The sequence below is a fragment of the Mastomys coucha genome, unplaced genomic scaffold (genome assembly GCF_008632895.1).
Source record: "Mastomys coucha isolate ucsf_1 unplaced genomic scaffold, UCSF_Mcou_1 pScaffold20, whole genome shotgun sequence".
NCBI lineage: Eukaryota > Metazoa > Chordata > Mammalia > Rodentia > Muridae > Mastomys > Mastomys coucha.
In genome coordinates this window covers 130,081,697-130,087,872 of record NW_022196903.1, presented here as the reverse complement: position 1 = coordinate 130,087,872, position 6,176 = coordinate 130,081,697, and the positions used below count along the sequence as shown (strand labels likewise).

The 6,176-nt window shown below is 48.3% G+C and overlaps 1 protein-coding gene across 7 annotated transcripts in view; it reads left to right on the top strand.

Moving 5' to 3' along the window:
• The window catches only part of Grin2b (glutamate ionotropic receptor NMDA type subunit 2B), a 504,020-nt gene that overhangs the window by 42,028 nt on the left and 455,816 nt on the right, over nt 1-6,176 (top strand). For 2 of the 7 annotated variants that reach the window (XM_031383668.1, XM_031383667.1), the window contains 2 exons: nt 288-362; nt 1,317-1,782. The gene's annotated coding sequence lies outside the window, so the exon portion shown is untranslated. Of the gene's footprint in view, nt 1-25; nt 363-612; nt 725-947; nt 1,066-1,316; nt 1,783-6,176 lie in introns of those variants that run through there. The other 5 variants (XM_031383665.1, XM_031383666.1, XM_031383664.1 and 2 more) reach the window with 4 other exon arrangements.

Genomic DNA, 6,176 nt, shown 5'->3' with positions numbered 1-6,176 from the left:
CACCACCAACTGGAATCTGGGCTCTCCTGCCTCTCCACTCCCACCACCCCCCCTTTTGAGAAAGGAAGGTCCTCCCCCACCCCCTTTCCAGCACCACTTCCTTGGGTTCCTTCACCTCTAGGAAATCTCGGGGCTCGGCTCTATGGAGAAGAGCTTCTCGGGTCAAGCTGCCTCTCCATCCCCGGCATCCAGCGGAGCTGGCATCCGAATACATTTCCTCCTGCTCTGCAAAGAGTCATAGTGAACTTCCCAAGCCGGGAGACTGATCCATCTATCCTGCTTTGCAGGAAAGGAAACCTCTCAAACCCTCGACACCCGCCACCCCTCTCCGGAGACTGTCACCGCGGAGGTGTTCGGAACCGGTACGTAAATGCTCGCTTTGGAGTCTCAATTTTGAGGGTTTGGGGAAATCAAGCAGATAAAGGCTCGAAGCCTTGGCACTGCTAACCAACCTGGTATTGGGAACAGCTTTCCAATCCAGCAGCACCGGGCACTTGCTATTTTGGATGGTTTTTAATTTTTTTTTTCTTTTAAACAAAAGGGTATTTTTGGGGAGGGGGAAGGGGACTCTTTCTGAGGTGGTTAATCCCTTCTAGGGGAGAGGCTGGGCAGCGGTGCCCGCGGCGGGAGCCACGCGCTGCGACCCTCCAGTCCAATCCTCGGGCTGCAGGTGCAGCCCGGTGCGCTGCACATCAGCGCGCCGGCGGCGTGAGTGTGCGCGGGGGTGAGTGTGAGTGCGCGCGGGGGCGCGTGCGCGCCGGGGGCGTGTGTACGCGCGTGTCAGTGTGCCCCATCCAAGAAATGCCCAGTGTGCGGCCGGTGCACAATCAGAACCCATTGAGCACGAGCCCGGGGTGGGAGGAGGCTCCGCTGCTGGAGGAGATGAGGAGAGCGAGCCAGACGTGTCAGCAGCATTGCAGATGGGGCTGGGGGCCGCACTCGCTGGCGAGTTAAGTGGGGATGGTGTGCGTGTGCGCGCGCGCGCGTGTGTGAGTGTGAACTGCCGTGTGGAGCCTCCTCTCGCTGCCTTCCTCCTTGCTTCCCACTTCCCTCTCTTCCATTCAGGTTGGCTTTTCTCACCTTTCATCCATGCCTGTCCCAGGAACATGGGCATAGGCAGACCTTTTCGGAATTATTTATAGATTGGTGCCAGCTGTTTTCAATTCCTCTCGTGTGTACTCTGTGGGAAATGCAGGGTTTCCTCCCCCTTTTCTTATAACGACTTGCTAGATAGATTTTTTTTTTCCGGCATGCATTTTGCTAACCCTCCGGGGGACACTCGAATCAAACCCTGACCTCCTCTTTTTTCCCCTTAGGAAGGGGACGCTTTGGGAATGACCATGCTCCACGGAGGGACAGAGCCTGCCCCCAGCTTCTCCACACAGAGACTCCTCCACTAAAGCTCCAAAAAATTAAAAAGAAAAGAAAAAAGAAAAAAAGAACCCAGCCCGTAATTGCCGGAGACTCCTTAAATCTATATATTCGGGCTACTAACCTCACATGCCCATGGAATAATGACTCTGGATTCTGCATTGTGAGCCGCTCGCTCTCCACACCCCGAGATTCCCTTTTACATTACATTTCTTTTTCTTTGAATTTGCATCTCTTCAAGACACAAGATTAAAACCAAATTCACACTGCACTGGATTTTAGATTTTCTTCCGTCCCTTCCTCCTCCGTCGTTCTTGTGTGGATATGCAATCGAGAAGAGGACCCTGGAGATGCCCAACATGCGTGCTCCCTTAACCTGGCCGCCTAGAGGTCTGGCTTCTACAAACCAAGGTAGGGCACATCCTATTTTATTCTTTTTCCTCACCTGGGGTGGGGATTTCTTCTTTTAAATCTGCCTTTTCCAGTCCCTCAGAGGGACGGAGGGACATGATATCCAAATAATGCTGTTTGGGGAAAGGCTTCTGTGACAAAGGAGGGGACCTCCAGGACGTTTCTCATGCTTCTGCCATCTAACAGGTTTTGTTTTTCCCGGAAGGTGGTGGGGGTGGTTGTGTGCAGGCACAGAAGAGGTTGGAGGGTGGATGGGGTGGATGGCTCTATGCAGACCCAGGCAGCCAGGGGACCTGTATGCTTCTCCTACTCAAGCAGCATTTTATTCCCACAGAGCTAATGTTAGATTTTGATGGGCATCCAGATATGTTTTTTTTTTCCTCCAAGCTGAGTCGTGCTCCTTGCCACCTTCCTTTCTGTTTCCCTATCTCTTGTCTTTCCTTTTAGGTAGCCTTTCTGTGCTCTGTAAAAATAAATCCATAGAAACAGAAAAATTCTGATCAGGATGATCGTGGCTATTGCCCTGAACCCACTTGGTGTCTAAAGAAAGGGCTGAAACTGGGCCCGTCGATCCCAGGAGGCCTATTGCAGAGGTGCAGGCATAGGTAGGGACTGGCTGGGCTCAGAACACCTGGCTGCTGCAGGCTGGAGTCTTCAACCTTAAGCTTGAAAAGAAGGGGGTCTGTCAATATTCTGCTTTTCATTTGTATCTTTTCCCCGTGTGCTATTATTTTTTGAGCTGTAAATTTCTCCTTCTGTCCACACATCTATTTATACCCGCACATCCTCCAAGCAAACTGTTACTTCCACACTCTTGCAAAATGGCTATCTTGCAGACTTCTAAAGCGCCGTGCATGTGGAAGGGGTGCAGAATTCGACATGTGAGCCTTTGTGTTAAACAAAGAGATGTGCTGCTTGCATGTGTTCATCCTGTACCCTCAAAAACAGAACTGATATTTTAATTTCTTTTATCCTCTCAGCTATTTCAACAATATTTGAAATTGTTATATATGTGAAAAAAAATATATATAACCTATAATATAAGATATATAAATATAAAAAATATGTGAAATATGCCCAATATCTTGGACAGCATTTGAAAAGAGAAATAGCAACAGGAATGGAAAAGATTAGCTAACAGTTCTGTTAGCCACTCAGGCAAGCCAAGATAACTCCTGAGAAAATCATAGCATCTCTGGCTTGAGGGCCAGGATGGGGACCCAGCTGCTCATCCCCTTTCTACATTGTCTACACACCCTGGAAACTCCAAAGATATTCTCATGCAGGAATGAGGTTGGGAAAGGGTCTTCAAAAATATGTAGGAAAGCCATGAGCAGTCAATAGTCCTTTCATAAACATTCCCTTCCCCTCTACCCAAGTCATTTAAAAAAATAATCATCCTTTGGAACAACCTAAAAATACTAAAGTGTTGTAGGGGAGGTAGAAGGTCCTTGCCAGTCACTCAAAATGACAGTGGGCGATAGTTCTTTATTGTTCAGTAAGGATGGATATGGATGCTATCCAAATTTCCTGTTCCTCTCCCCTAGGCCTCATTCTTTGAGTTCTCGTTGCTGAAGCATTAATCTGTAACCATGGTGTAATAGGAGTGAGGTTGGGATTCCAATTTGAACCATGTTCTCACCACATCTACAAATAGCTGAGGTTATCTGGTGTGTGTTCACCTTAGAGCCACCTGAGCTGGCTCCCTGACTTCTCCTCCTCCTTCGAGTAGGAGGAGAAACTCTTCATTTCACTTCAAAATAGAACAGAGGAATGGACGAGGATGCCAGCTCAATGTGCAGAGAGTTTGTATGCACTGGTGGACGAGGAAAGGTGGCTATCCGTAGGGCACGTGGCTTCTTTTGCATCATAGTTGCCTGGGATAGTGTTCTGCAACTGAGTAGGACCTTGGTGATAAAATCAATGCTCTTTGGTGATAAAATCAATAGGGAGGCTTTGGGCAGGGTCTCAACCACGCATGTCAGTAAGATGCACTCACGTTCTAAGCTGTCATTGGTTGGCCGTAGGACTGGGCAAAGGAGAAAAGGTTAAAGAGTAGATTATGGAGGAAGAGAAGGCAAAGAGGCGGAGAAAGCTAGAAAGAAGGGAGAGAAGATTCAGTTGGGGGAGGCTTGTCAGGTATCAAGGGAGTACTGTCACAGGTGGCCTGTAGCTTTTTGGTATTCCAAGCCATTTTTTGGAGACCCTGATATGGAAGCTGTTGTGACCTGTCATCGTGAGCAGTTCCCATGATGCCTGACTTGGTGGCATTCTGGGCCTTCCTGGGTTCATTGTTATGGCTCTCTTCGCTTCTCATCACCGAATGGGTTCTCCTTCATCTCTTTGCTTTTTGCCCTCACCCTTGTGGTGTGGGCGACATGGGGAATGGTGGGACTGGTGGGAGGAAGAAGAACAAACTCAATGGTAATGAAAGAGCCTGTGGTGGTCCGTAATTAAGGAAACATTAAAAGAAAACTATGACTTCCCAGGAAACCATGGCTAAGGATGTGGCTTTAAGGGGAGTAGAACCACATGTGGCTCCATACCTGTGCTCTAGGTATGCTGGTGCAGGGCGGACTTGGGGAAGGGGTGACATGCCAGGGACTAGTGTGCAGGGACAGAAGCAGAGCATGGCAGAGAATTACCTAATTTGTCTCTCTTGTTGGTTCCAGCCCTAGGAAGCATGCCCACCTGCAGATTCTTGTTCTGCTACTGATAGTGTGTGATCTTTGTCTGGGGTGGATGTAGGCAGAGAGTACAAGTAAGGAGAGGGTAGGGAAAGAGAGAGAGGGGAGAGAGAGAGAGAGAGAGAGAGAGAGAGAGAGAGAGAGAGAGAGAGAGAGAGAGAGAGAGAGAGAAGTTCCTTTTGTCACTACTTTGCACCCCAGGTGTTTGGTTGTTTTTTTAAGACTGGTTAAGATGAGCGACTTCTTCTGGAGGGAGGGTGAACAGCAAGGGGTCATGTCACTGTGCTTCTATCTCCCAAGGGATGGCTTTACAACTCAGCCATCTTCTCAGACCTTCAACTCCACGTAGGCTTGCATGGGGAGGGGCAATGGCTACCTTTGAGAGAGAGACACAGGGATAAAAGTTGGCTGGTGTAGTGAGTGACTGGTGTTTGGTGGGGGAGAATCAGGACTGAGTGGATCCCGGGGCACATCATAACCTTTGAAGTATGTTTTTCATCTCCTTTATGGCTACGGTCAACTCAAGGGCAGGGTTTCTTCTTCAAGGATCTAATGACGGGAACATCTTCACCAGTACTGACAAGGTACCGCAAACACTTAGTTCATGCTTGGGGACTATGAAACACAGAAGGAAGCAAGGGGAAAGGAAGTTGGATATGAAGAAACCGTGGCCTCAAATCAACATCTAGAGCCACAGAGAAGGAATCCAGGGATGACCTGGCCACAGTGAGGGTTGAAAACAGGTGTTCCAAACGACGGGCCTGCTTCTTGAACTGTGGTGATAGCAAATGACCTCCTGGCTCCTCTCTGGTATCTTGATGGGGGGTCAAGAGTAGGGGCTGCCAAAGTTAAGATTGCCTTCTTTCTCCTTGCCATTTTACACTGCTTAAGAATCTTAGAGATTACTTCCTTTCAGTGAACCCCGCCTTTAGTCTCCGTGACCCTGTACACAATTGGGTACTACTGCACTGTTCCTATGTAAACAAATATAGATCAAAAGAGTTGCTGGTATAATGAATTGTTTACGTTTATTAAAGTGCCTCTCCTCTTTGTAACCATAGAAGAAACCTCCAGGGAGAGATTAGTGGTTGGATTGGTATTGTCTTCCAAGGCTGAAGATGGGAAGAACTGAGCCCAGTCAGTAGAGGGAGCACATAGAACTCAGACGAGGTAGGTTTCTGGTTTTTGAGGTCTAGATGCAGTGGCGATGTTAACTGTCTGTGACTATAACCCCTATCCACTGGGTGGATCAACTTCTCAGGATTTGTAGACCAGAGAGTTGTGCTCAGGGGCCTTCTTTGCTTTGCTTGGTGTTCCGGTACCTTCTTTCTACCTTGTCACTCTCTAGCCCTGTCAGCTGAAGTTGACAGGGAAGAAGTCAATGATTTTGTTGTCCCCTGGTAGCAGTTCTTCCTCGTTGCTCCCAGCAGTGTGGTTCTTTTGCCCCTCTCTGTGTTTTATTAGCACGCATTTGTGGTTCTAAGACCCCTATGCTTTCTCTTATTTAAACGTCTTCTTTCCTTCTCTCAGAAGCTCATGAGCTCCTCAAGGGCAGGGAGGGATGTGTATTCATCTTGGAATCATTTGTACTCAACACAGAGACAGGCATCTGATAGATACTGGGAAAACATCGGGAGGATGAGTAGGGACAGATGCACAGTGTTTATCAGTCGATCGGTGGTGCTATTTGTTGTTTTTTTTTTTTTT